The following is a 13,551-nucleotide window of genomic DNA, read 5'->3' as shown; positions in this document are numbered from 1 at the left end:
CCCTTTGCTCTAGCTCTTGTCGGGATTTCTATTTTTTTTGCTTAAAGTAGTGGCATTTGGCCAATATCGACCATGGGCCCCTGGGTGTCCATCTCCCCTATGTATCCTGTCAAATGACATCTCAGGTACCCAGGATGCAAATGTTACATCTCTGTTCCCTGTTGTCGAGGTCGGCGACTTTCAATTCTAGGTCCATTTCTCTCACTTCCAAGTCCTGGAGTCTAGTGTCAAACGTAATCTCTAACAGATCTGCCGAGAGCTGGTTATTTTCCAGTGCTTCAATCTTGTCCTCGACCGTGTCCACTCTCCCTTTCAGATCAGTCATTGATGCTTGGATGTTGCCCCTAATTAGTTTAATCTCTTCCAGGTGTATATCGGCTTTGGTGGCCACCTCCTTCCTGTCGTCGGCCTACTATCGTGATTTCTCCATCCCTCCCTTTTTTTCCTCATTCAACATGCAGCGGAAGCTATGGTGGAAGGCCAGTGGCAACGCACATCCCTCACAGAGATGATGTTGGGGCCTAGACAGGGCTCAGTATGTCTGATCCGTGTGTTTTGTGCCTCCAGAGCTGGGCCTTAGACCTCACACATTTATTTCATTGGGGGAGCATGGGGCGATAGCTCATTAAGCCATTGCTCGGCCTTCTGGGAAAAGGACCAGGGGGGTTATCCACCCAGTTATCTCTATATTTTACTTAGATATTGCTGCCACCTCACCCTTAGGCCCACAGTGCCCTTTGAGTCCCGATACTGGTTCACCTGCTTCCCATCCGTTCCTCCACCGTTTCAAAGTGGGAACATAACTGATTCCAGTGTTCTTCCAAGCTCCCCGGCACTTATCTCTTAGGGTGCGCTTGGATCCCCACCATGACTAGCATGACCTGGGTCTTCGGGTGCACCGTTGAAGTAAAATCTGCTCATGCGTTCGGTTTCTGGAGCGAGCCATGCAGCTGCACCACGAGCTGCTCTGCTAGCAAGTTAGGATACATTGTGTTATCTCATGTTCTATAATGCCATATTTTGTATTGTCATTCCACAGCAACATCATGTTGCTTTGTACAAGGTCGTCAATGGCTGTCACGCAGCAGTGAAGGTGATATGCAGCACTCCAAACCACCCAAATAAATATATAGTCTATGCGTTAGTGGCACTCACTTCATGAAAAGGGACATGAACCAAAAACAAGACCTGCAAATATAAGTTGGTAAGCAGACATTACATTTCTTTGGAACCGAAGAATGAATTGCTGCCCTTTATTAACAGGACAAGGTAACTGCATCGGCATCCCAGGTACAGAAGGGTAAACAGGCAGGATTAACTCCCAGAAGAGCCCAGCATCCGCCCACAGGGAACACAACCTCCCACACTACAATGATCATCTCTATAACACTCCTAGCAGCCCTCAAGGAATTCCATGCAGCCCGGTCCAGGTCTTTGCTTCCAGAGGAGCCACTAATCAATATCCACCACCATTTATGAGTGACCATAGTTCCTCCTAGCTCTCCATCTATGGCTGTTCGTGGCCTGGGGAGTTATTAAAAGTGTGTGCTCTCTTGTTTCCTTGTGCATCGGATGAACGCAATTTTGCAGTGCAGGAAGGCGCCTCAAAGCATGTGCCTAAAGAGACAGGCGGGATCTGCATACCGGTCATATACTGGGCTTAATTCTCCTATATCACATTTCAGTGGCTTATTTACCAATTCACTACATACAAGGCTGTCATTTATTCTCTCTTAGATACACAAATGCAATCTGGTCAGGCTCCCCTCCTGCTATAGGGGATCTGATATGATTATCTGCTTAGTAGCCCTCACATCCTTAGGCACTCTTATTTGAGCACATCTCAAGGCTATTACACATTTACACGTAACATAACATCACTATCACTCAAGTAATGGCATCCATGACAGTTCCATTGGCCCAAGGGATGCTCTTGTCACTTCTCGTGAATACATTTTCTTTTGGTCAAAACACCGAAAACTATACACACCTCCCAACAATCACTGTCACTCACCAATATGTTTTCATTCCCTACATAGCGTGAGTCAAGGGTGTGTGTTTACATTACCTTAGATTTATTGTAATACCATTTCCCATAATGTGATTTCACCGAAAATGGTAGTGGACATGTTATATGTGTGAGGCATATGAGGTGGGGTGCGGGGTAAGAGTATAAGTTAGGGTGGGGAAGGGTTAGTGGGGTTGCAGGGGGTCTCCAGGGCAATGGATCCGGGGAAATCTCCAGTAGGAGAAATATATTCGAAAAAATCACATACATCCGTGCGTTTTTATCACCCTGAACTTTCCTATTCCTGGACCCATTTCCTTGTCACCCTATGGTCTGTCTGCCTCCCTGGGTGGGGATCACTATGGTGCAGATGCGCACAGTATTAAAGACGAATAACATAACATGGCTTAGGGACCGTCTATGTGGCGAGATGGCTGCTTTCTTGCACGTAGACCCTGAAGCAGGCCTGTTGTGTCGCACGCTGGATGGCACTTCTGTGGGGGATTTTCAGTTTCCAGGGGTTTGAATCCAGAACACTTCCAGTGCATTAAACTTACAAAAGTGATTTGAAGTGTGTACTATGCTCATAATTTGTTCACTCATTATGATTATATTTGGAACTGATGGCTCTGTCAGCTGGAAAAAATTACATTCTCCTGTCTGCAATTCTGCACAGTTTATAACTGGTGGCTGTATTGCCAAATTTCCACCTGAGAACATGATACATTCTGGACGGCTCTGGGCTCATATAGGACTTGTTGGGGGAGTGATCCAATTGCTGTGAATTCATGAAACCATAGCATTGTGCCATTCTGGTGTACATTACTTATCCTGCCATCACACAAGAGCTGGCACAGATGAGAGGTGTGTGCACTGCACAGCTTCGCCTGGGTGGCATACCCTTATTTGCATGGGCACATGTACCATGCTGATTACCGCTTGTCACTAGTGTGGTGATGCAAGTATCAGTTGCAGAGCCAGGGAAGTAACCCCCAGTTTTAAGCAACTTTGTACTTTTCTTGATGTGAAGGTTTGGGGCTATTTGAGGCTCACGTTCACTGCAAGAATATATGGGAGTCGCTGGGGACATATTCCTCTACAAAGAAGGTGGCCCTTCCACTAGGTTGATCTGGGCATCATAGAGCCCCCCGCGACCCTCCAATGTAATTTCTGTCCGGTGTTCCAGAGACGTACCTGGTGCAATTTAAACCACCAAGCAATCTTTTTTATGCCTCATCCATGCAGAGAGGGATTATTTGGTTTAATTCCTCTCCACCAGTAGTTACCGCCAGCTGGGCTGAAAATACCACCAGCTCTGGCATGATGAGCTATGCTATAATGGACCAGCGCCTCGATGCCTCTGGGATGCTAGTGCGCTATATAAATTCAAATAAATAAATCAAATAAATAAATAATTAGAGCCAGTTCACAGAGAGTCACATTTGAGAAGCAATATTGCAAAGCACCTTTCTTGGTTCCAAAGCCTATATTTGTATAACAAAGCGAAGTCCTGAAATACTAAACTAGATTGCAAATGTATGTGATATGACACAGGGTAAAGTTGGGAGCTACAGTGAAGACAGTGGACAAAGCAGAGGGCATTGTATAATGAGTCACTTGTACAAGCCCTCCACCCCAATTTTCCAGTATGTGTCATCTATCTCATTCGCTTTTATTAAGTGGTAATACCTGAGTCAACAGGTTTCACCGGGCGATAACGGCCCAGGGCCTAAAATTACAGGCTCCTGCAAAGTTAGGGCCTTAGCACAGTCCCTGGGAACCATAACCGGTTAGTAAAACCCACTGACGAGAGTATTATGGCTAATAGCACCATGAGGTTCGTCCTGTGGGTATTAAGGACTTTAACACATTTTTAAAAAAGGTCTGTCGTGGAAATGGTAGTCGGGCACCACCCTGAGCCCCTCTTCTATGTCCATGACATTAGGAAGATAGAGCCAGAGAAGAGGCAGCAGAGACACAGCATGGAAAGAAGGTTAGGAGGTGCTGATGGGTTCATGGGCTGGTGCTAGTGGGGAGGGACTGTGGAGGAGTGGAGAAGGGCCGGGGCAAGGCAGAGATGTGGAGGTGTGGGAGGGAGGCACTAGCTACCTGGAGTGGACGCAGGCATATACCAGGAGATTCAATCCACGCTCCTGTGTTACTGATTGGCAGGTGCCTTCTTCTCAGGGGATAATTAGGACTGTCTGTCCGCAATAGGTACAATTGGCCTATTCGAGTTGGACAGTGCAGTAAAAATGCAGCGTTAATACAGCTACTGCCTCCTTACCGCATCACCCAAATACATGTTTGGCGGAAAGTTGGAGGATTCACCTCCAGCCATGAGCAGGAGCTAAATTCGCCAGTTTTCCACCAAGTTTTGGCGGAATTACCGTTGTGGAATTTCCACTGCAGTAATTCCTCCAGAAATGCCCCATAGAGTCCAATGGACTCTGAAAAAATGGGGACTTACTCCACCACTGCCACTCCAGCAGTGAATCCAGCTGTAAATCCGCCGGACCAAGTGGGGGTAACGGTAAGTCCGTTGGGCAGTATTCCGGTGGATTTACCGCCAGAATATCAGCCAACTCGTGATGAGGCCAATTATATGCCCTCTTCCTTAGACAGTTGTTAGCAGCTCTCTCTAATACGATGTCTTCGGAAGCAGGAATGTAAGAACTCATATAGCCTTTGGCATGAACTTATAATGCTATAATATTTAGGGTGGGGGTGGTGATGTTTGCAAGTCACCTGAACTATCTAAGATCATAACTCAATGAGTATAACTATGCACAAGGTAATTCAAGTGCTCAAGTCAAAGCATTACTTTGTAATAATAATGGGCACTTACAATATATTGTCCTAACCCTGGGAAATGGGAGAGGGTTTTCAGAAGTACCTGATACCCCCTGTAAATCTGGCGTTAATATTGGCATACTCGGTGAACAACCAAAGTGTGAGTCGACGGCAGAACCTTAGCACCTTAATATGGGTTTACATTGCACCTGTCACGAAATGCTAAGGGAGTTTATGTTCTGTGCTCTTTTATTCCGACTGCATTTTCCCAACAGCGCCTCCCTTGCTTTTTCTCTTTCTGCAAACGTGGGCTAATTCGGTATGTGGAAACTCCTGTTTGTCGCCGCTGCAATGCGGTTACACCCTTCTGATGGGCGTCGAAGTTCAAGCACGTGCTTGTCACTCCCTCCTGGCCTGGGAATCCGTCTCGCATGCCAGTGCACTGCACCTTTGGGTCCCTTCCCTCTAACCTGCGTGTCACATTTTGTCCTTTGCAAACAAAGGATGAGTGGTGTGTGACGAGATATGCTGAAGGTGGGGTCCTGGCATCGATGCATGATTGCTGGTTTTATTTTGACCATCTCAATTTTGCTTGCCTTTTCTCTGAGTGTAATTAGAAAAATAAACATGCACACCTGCATACCAATTTACCTATTACAGTGTCATTATCAATGGGAACTCTAATGACCCTCACCAGGACCATATAATATCGGGTTTCTATATAGTGTTTCATGTTAGATCCCTACAGCTTCTAAGCACTGTAATGATAGCTGTTTTTATTATCTTATTTCATGGTACTCCTAGTACTCTTCTGGGAAGTAAGAAGGGCTGAATGCGCACTGCCGGGATGCAGACTTGGGAGGTGCAGACTTGTCCCACATTGGAGGGCAGTACTTAACCTGGGAGCTATCTACCCATTTCGTTAAAATATCCAAATATGCTTTGATACTATATATCATGAGTTTTTAGAGAACTATCCCCAACTCAATGCTATATTTAATATTTTATTTCAAGATATAAACACCCCTTCTCTTACTTGTGAGTTTATTGGGGTGCCGTGCAATAATTCTAAACGTTATTTGTGCAGTGGGATACACAGCAACCCCAGGGTCGGACTGGGACAAAAAATAGGCCCGGAAACCCAAAAAAAGTGGTTCAGCCCTCGTCTCAAAAAAATGGCCCTGAAACCATCCTGCGTGAATCACGTCAATTCACGACTTACCAGAAAATGCTACTTAAGGAGGGTTCATGTGTCTGTTGCATGTTATGTTTTGTGTAAACTTTTGAAAAAGTGACACCTGTGCAGTGTCCTCGATGGCCAAACCAAAAACGCAAAATGCTGGTGTGGGCCAGTTTCTTTGGTCAAAGTGGGACCCTTTTTTGGCCAATATGGGCCAGTAACAGTTTAATGGGTTACTTCACTATGCGGTTAGTAGTTTTGACCATTGTTGCTGAATCAATATTCTTTAAATTGCACATTTTGCATTACGTTTTATCAAAAAATCCCCCGTTGGGTACTATTCAAACAGTCTGTCACAAAAGGAATGAATTGCTATTGCAACTGAGCCATTTTTTCGTTGGTGCCCGAGACAATTGTATGCCCCCAGTCCGACCCAATACCCCCTGTCTCTGTGTAGACCAGTCATAGTGTGTGTGACAAATCCTGAATCACCCCCACTTACTTGCTGCTGGTGTGACACGGTGTTAAGGCAAGCAGGCAACATGTTTGCTGTGCAGAGACTTATGATAAAGCAGGCCAGCTGCCTGTTAGTTATGCGGATAGCTTATGATAAAGTGGGTCTGGTCATGGATAAAGTTCCCGAAAGGGGGGGTGCAATCCCTTCCCTTCGGTGCTAGTATGTGTCTCCACTTTGTCAAAAAGGTGGGAGAGGAAATATGCCCTCTGCCCTCTGAAGGCATATCATATACCCATGACAAAGGCTTCACTGCATCAAAATGATTCGATGCATTTGAGGCGAGTTGCAGAACTCAACTGCTACTTTAATAAGAGGGTTGTGGGGGTGACTCCCTTGATTGAACTGGCGCAGGGGTGTGGTATGTAGTGGGGCACTAGTGTATGTGTGCTGTAGTACACGGTCATGTGTTCCATCATTATTTCAACACATCCTTACTCTAAGATTGGCCCTTTGGCAATACGCAGTATGCAGTTGTGAAGCTACGAAGCCATGCCTGATGCGCGCGGACTGTGGAGCTGCACACACGAGGATGCATGTAAGGTACATGCACATACACACTTGCTGTCTGTTCATGTTTTTGACCCACGGTCTGTTTCCAGCCTTATCTATGCCAGACCCTTTCAATGGTGAAACAAATGCATATACATTCATGGTTTGGGATATGTGCTTGTGAAGGAGTTCATTCTGATAACGTTTTGTGCGTATGGCTAACCATGGCCATAAGTTGTGTAGGATTGCTACTTTGGATTAGGTCTGCTTTCTTTTGCATTTCCTTAAGTGCTAATAAAATGTATATGTGCCCTAATGCATTCAAATATAATTCTAAATTGTATATTGTGAAGATTGCAGGTTATTTTTTTAAACATGAAGCCCGGAGTGAACATATTAAATGAGATTTGTAAGTAAATGTTTAAATATGCACCATTATTACTTCAAAGTAATAAGAAAACCCATGCATTTTTATGATTGAAAAAAACAGAGCTGCCAGCCACATTTCACCTGCCAGGGCTTATGAACATCAGAACGCGACCTATTGCACATTGTGTGTTTTTCAAAACAATGAACCTTGCTAAAAGGTACCTTTTTCATGGTTTTCTTTTTCACAGAGCAGCGTAGAGTGTGCTGCGAAGGTTAAATAATAAAGGCATGTACGAGGCTCAAGTCTATATACAAAGCGCATCTTCAGCCTTCAACATTCAACATTCTTTCAATTGACACAATTGTAAAGAAAAGCTGTGCACACTGAAAGCAACCAGCCTTAAGGCCACTGGATAACGTGTTTGAAAGGATTGCCTCATGCTCTGACTTTAGTACAGTTTCAATCTAAAATGAGCCTCACGTGGATTCACGTGCTGTGGGTGTGGACAAGGATGCAGGACTCACAGAGTATTTAAAGACCTGTCATTGACGTTTCCAAAATGCATTAAGCCAGGCGTTTCCGAATGAAGCTTTTTACAGAAGTGTTTGTGCTGCGATATGCACATTTGTGGAGACTGCGACACGTGTGAGTTACATCAAAAAACCGGCCCAGGAGTAGGCTAAGGGCCTCGCCCGCCAAAAATGATTTGGGCCCAGGCAAGGGCCAAATGGCCAACGGCCCAATCCAACCTTGAGAAACCCACAAGATACCAGAACAAAAAAATATGATGGAGACAAAGCAAAAATTAAGTAAAAGGTTTTACACTGACCACCAATTGATGGGAGACATCGTTCGCCCTGTGGTTCCCAGTGAGTTCTCCACTGCGTGTTGGTTCTCTGTAACCTCGAACCACGTGTCTGTAGTCTCCCACTTCACTTTCATTTCCGTGTTTCAGTAACTAAGTTAAGCTTTGCATGAAACAGTGCCACGATGCCCGAGGGCTGCTTGTGCGCTTTACAAAAGTAAAAAATAAAATAAAATAAATAAATAAACATTGAAGGCTGCTAGTGTGGGCGGTCAGTAGTGGGGCCTACGAGCAAACAGACGGAACTGAAGTACTAAGGCTGTATGTAGTGAGAGCCACTTCTGCCTATAAACCACGAAGGCAGTGAAGGCCTACCTTTCAAAAACCATCAGGCTTAGTTTAAACTGGGCATGCCATCGTCACTTACCAGTAATCCACTTTTAGCCTTCCTTGTCACAGTCCACATTCCACAAGCTACACAAATTGACTCATTTGTTAGCCAGAAAAACATGTTACTTCCTCTCCTTTTAGTAGGGGATAAAGTAGCGCCACTCTCTCAGCCAGGCAATAGCTCTACAATAGCTCTACAAAGTGTTGTAGTGCCTGGAAGCAGGACTGTGATGAAGACGAGTGTGACTCAAAGATATGTGAATTACCTGCACCTAATCTAGTAATTATCCATGTAGTCCTCTTTCTCACTACTGTCCTCAGTCAATGAGGAGATAGCGAGCAGTATTAAATGCGTTGTCATAAATGGAACTACACATAGGCCAACAGTATGGGATCCAGTGCAACATCACATCACATTGGGTAACACAGCAGACCTGAAAGATGACACTGCCTCAAATGAAAGGAAATTTGTAATGTGTAACAAATGTGTCAAGGGAAGCCCAGGTAACTGCCCTGCAAATGCTTAGCACAGCAACCACTTTAAAGGAAAACCGGTTCACTGTGATTTTACCAAAAACATTTTTTCGATGGATTTTTTGCTGAAAAAAATCCATCGGAAAAAATCTCTGCTCATTTTTGTTTGCCCCCCAATCCCGCCGTTTCCCTATGTTTTTAACCCCAACCCACTCCCCACCCGTGTTAACCCCTTACCCACGCCCATACATATATATAGATGTTTAAAAATGTGTGTTTTTTAATGGAGTTGTTTTCGTTAAAAAATCAATCGAAACAACATTTTCGGTAAGATCACTGGACACCGGAAAACCAAGAGGCAGCAAGAATCCTTGTCGATCAACCTTGGATGCCCACAAGAAGAGCTATCTCATGGGGTGCAGGAATTGCCAGCTGGTGCCACCTCTTTAGGGGAGGCATAGAGGGGCTCTCCCTTAAGAGGCCATGGTTCGAACACCGAAAGTGCACGCAATGACCACCGAACACACAGTTCTACCAACATCCACTCCGTGGAGCACCAGACAGCAAGAGAGCGGCCACCACAGAGTCCTGATTAATGTGAACCTCTCAAAACACAAGAAGCCAAAATAGAGTGAAAGGGTAATGGCCCAATCCATCTGCATGCCACCACAAGAAAGGCAGTGTGAAAATAACAGCCCCTAGAGGGCCCACACTTCCCGTTCATTCAACTGCAATGAAAAACAAGCATTGGTAATGCCAAAAGTTTGGGCTTTTGTGTAGGCATGAGAAAGGCACTTGTCAGACACTGCTGTAATGGTATTAACTGCCACTGATGGTAGCAGGTGCAAAAGGGTGCGAGTACCTGGGCATCTAACAGCCGTGCCTGGCAAATGGCTAATACTAACACACAAGCCAAACCCGTTGGCTTTGCCAATGATTGCTTTTAACAGGACTTCGGTGAAGGTCACGCATAGTGCTTATAAATCGAGTGGCTTAAGCCAGTCCTGGTAAGACATTTTTATGACACCAGTAGCGGATTAACTCTCAGAAGACTGCTTTGAAACAACACTGTCAAACACTTCCTGTGCAAAGTTAGATGGTAAGGCTTGAATAAAGGGAGCTCAAAGAGTTCCCTTGAGGAGGTGTTTTGGGCAGGGAGGATCAGGCACTGGGTGAGAATGGCCACGGGGATTAGAATGGTTATGGGCAGTTAATGGGTGGGAAAATAACCAAACAACACCTACAGGCTGTGTGTGCCTCATATGTTTGTTTATACTGTCCATGCAGTGTTGACCAGTTTGTTGCTGCTTGCACAAATTGACATCCAAACTTTTAGTTCAAACAAGACCAAGCTGTATTGCGATAAAAATGACACTTTCTGTGGACTATGCCAAATGCTATTATGCCAATGCATTTTGGATAACATGTCCATCATCAGGTCTAATAGCTGGCAAAGCTGGTCCTTGAAGTAAAATAGGTGCCTTAGAACACCATCTGTCACACCTGATTCACAATTGTTGCTACGCACTCTTGTGTCTAAACCAGTGTGTTCCCCTCCAGAGCACGTCTACGCATCACTTGTTCCCGACTGTGTCAAAGCTGTCTAGACATCCCGTCTCTCATACTACGCTCCGTGGCCATGTCAGCATTTCAACAATTAAATTAGGCTGTTAGTAGACATGTGATATGTGGAGAAAAACACCTAATTTGAGTCACGATTAACAGAAGATAAACCGATTTGCTAATTTTACTAAAATGAACGCCACAGTGATATCAATGAACTGGTTATGCTGTGAAAGAAAATGGCTGCCTGTGAACTGCTCCTTCAGATCTGCTGTGAAACCACTGTCTGATGTTTGAAGGGGATGCTTACTTGAGTTGCTGTTGCTTTCCTACTATCATAATGGATTGTTGTCTAATTGTCAAAGAAAACCTTGCATACATAAATTATTTTAAAAAAAAGATTAGACATATTGTAGGGACTTGAGATGGGAATGTCATTTAAAAAAAATTACTCTGAGCTGCATATTAAATCACAGTAATAAATAGTTTCTGACAGGAAGCAACCAAGGAAGACTATGGCAGCATCAGTGATAATCTTGCTCAAACCCTCCCCGCACTGAAACACTGGGAAAGAGCTGATGTAAAAACACGCTGTGGGTGATCCAACGAGAGCAGACCCACAAACCTTTAGAAGTGGAGAATATCCATGGAGAAGAAATCCTCTGCTGGACTAGACCCAGGTACACTCAGGAGTCTGGATGGCCAATGTGTTTTATGATGATGGCGAGTTTATACTGCCCCAAACTTTTTATTATTTATTTGTCTTGGTTTATTATAAACCTTTACAAAAAGAAAAAGAAGAGAAACAACAGTATAAGGACTTAAAGCGTGTGAAAACAAAGTAACAGAACACACTAACATTGTTTAACATAGATTAAAACACAATTAATTCAAAATCTAAGCATCAATAAAATTTACAAAGAAGTCTAATAACAAAAGCAACCATTTCTTAAAATGTAAATTCACAATTGATTATAAAAGGTCCTTAAAAGCCACAAAGTAGGATAAGAAAACCAGATAAACAATGAGGTAACAACTAATGAAATTGACTCAATACATACACATGATCTGAGTGAAATTTCCCCCATACAGGGATTGGCAGTTTCAGCAGCTTCCTTAACATAGACCCCGAGAGCATTTCACAGTAAATCCCTAAATGATCACAGCAGGTATTAAAGAAGAGGACAAAACAGAGTAGCAGCCTTTCTCCACACTAACGCAGATTGCAGACATTTCTCAAAAAGGAAGTAACCCGAATGTTCAGTATCACTGAATTCTCATGCAACATTCTGTGCCATATAAATTCTCTGTTTACTTCTTGGGTTGATCGAACAAATTGTGCAAAATATCTTATCCTGTGGGACATAAGTCCGGGGCATACCAAAATGATATGTTGTAAGGTTTCTACTACTCCTTCCTTTTTACAAAATCTACACCATAACTAGTCCCCAGAGTTACAATTTCGAATGCATTTGATTTGGTTGGTATGAATTACGTTAAATCTAAAACGCATTAAGTCATTCCTCATTTGCTTACTGGAATATTTCTTAAGGTAGCCTTCCATGGCCAGGAACCATTTCCATGTGGAACATGCATATTTGTGTAATTTGGTTTCCAGAATTTTGTTCTTGGTTACTTGGCAATCAAAACCCAAGAGGCTAACTTTAATTTTATTGGGTTTGTTGCGGAGTGAGATTACGGACATACCGATCTTGACTAAACATTGCATCGTCTCCTCATGTAACGTATGAAAAAAAGGATTTGCAGGATCCCTAGCGGCGCATGCATATAAAGTATCCTCAGCCGCCATATAACATTTCCGCCACAGGCACATTCTTTTCCAAGTAACATACGTGACGAGGGATGATAAGCCAAATTCGTATTTAATCAGTTCCAATGGCAGACATTTTGGTAAGAAGAAAAGTACTGACCTCCAAATGTTGCCTTCTATATAAATCAAATATGCATGTAAATCATTAGAAAACAATTCCAAACCATAAGTAAGGCGAGGAATAATTTTTTAAATATAGAACTCCCTCAGCGGGGCTGCAGAGAATTTCCCAAATGTAGTCTCTATGGCACGCATTTGCCTTATTGCAATCTCTGCTTTTAGTTTGAGCTTTAGACCCCACCCCAGAAAAGTGGAAGCCTAAATACTTGAATGCAGATTGGGCTTTGATCGTTTTGTTTCCACATGACCACGTAAAAGCATTTTCCTTCTTGTTTGGTCTACCAAAGCGCCCAATTACTGTCTTGAACGGATTGATTTTGAGCCGTAAATCAAGTATAAACCTCTCAAAAGCTTTAAGCAGTCGTTGAAGGCCGATCTTAGTATTATCCATCAAAAGGAAATCGTCAGCGTATGCCATCCAGGACAAACAAATATTATTCAATTTGGGACAGACCAGACCCTTGTTGTTGAAAGCTTTGTTGGCACCATTCACATAGAGATTGAAGATAGTGGGGGCTAGCATGCAACCCTGTCGAAGGCCATTAGGAATAATGAGTTCTCTGGAGATAATACCTTCTGAGTTTAGTCAGATGTATGGGGATGTCAAGATCTTTTAATAGCTGCCATAGAATTTTCCTGTCAACAAAATCAAAGGCTGAGCTCAGATCCATTGACGCCACAAAAATTGGGTTTTTGCCACCTTTTATTGATCTGGTCGTTAAAGATTTCAATATAAGGCCACCACAGTCGGTACCAATGTTCTTTTTGAAACCGATCTGTTTGGGATCAAGAATGTGCTTTTCTGTAATCCATTTTTGCAAATCCAGTAAAACCAAGGAGGCAAACAATTTGGATTCATGATCTGCAATTGCGATCAGTCTATAACTGGAAGGAGCCAACCGAGAGCCTTTTTTAAACACAGGAATTACAATGGAAACTCTCCAAGATGTCGGGATGTATTTGCATAAAATAATATTTTAAAATAACAAAAACAAAATGTTAGCCCAATTG

This window comes from Ambystoma mexicanum, chromosome 2q (genome assembly GCF_040938575.1).
Source record: "Ambystoma mexicanum isolate Mex_15411 chromosome 2q, UKY_AmexF1_1, whole genome shotgun sequence".
Classification (NCBI taxonomy): domain Eukaryota; kingdom Metazoa; phylum Chordata; class Amphibia; order Caudata; family Ambystomatidae; genus Ambystoma; species Ambystoma mexicanum.
This window is presented reverse-complemented; position numbering follows the sequence as displayed.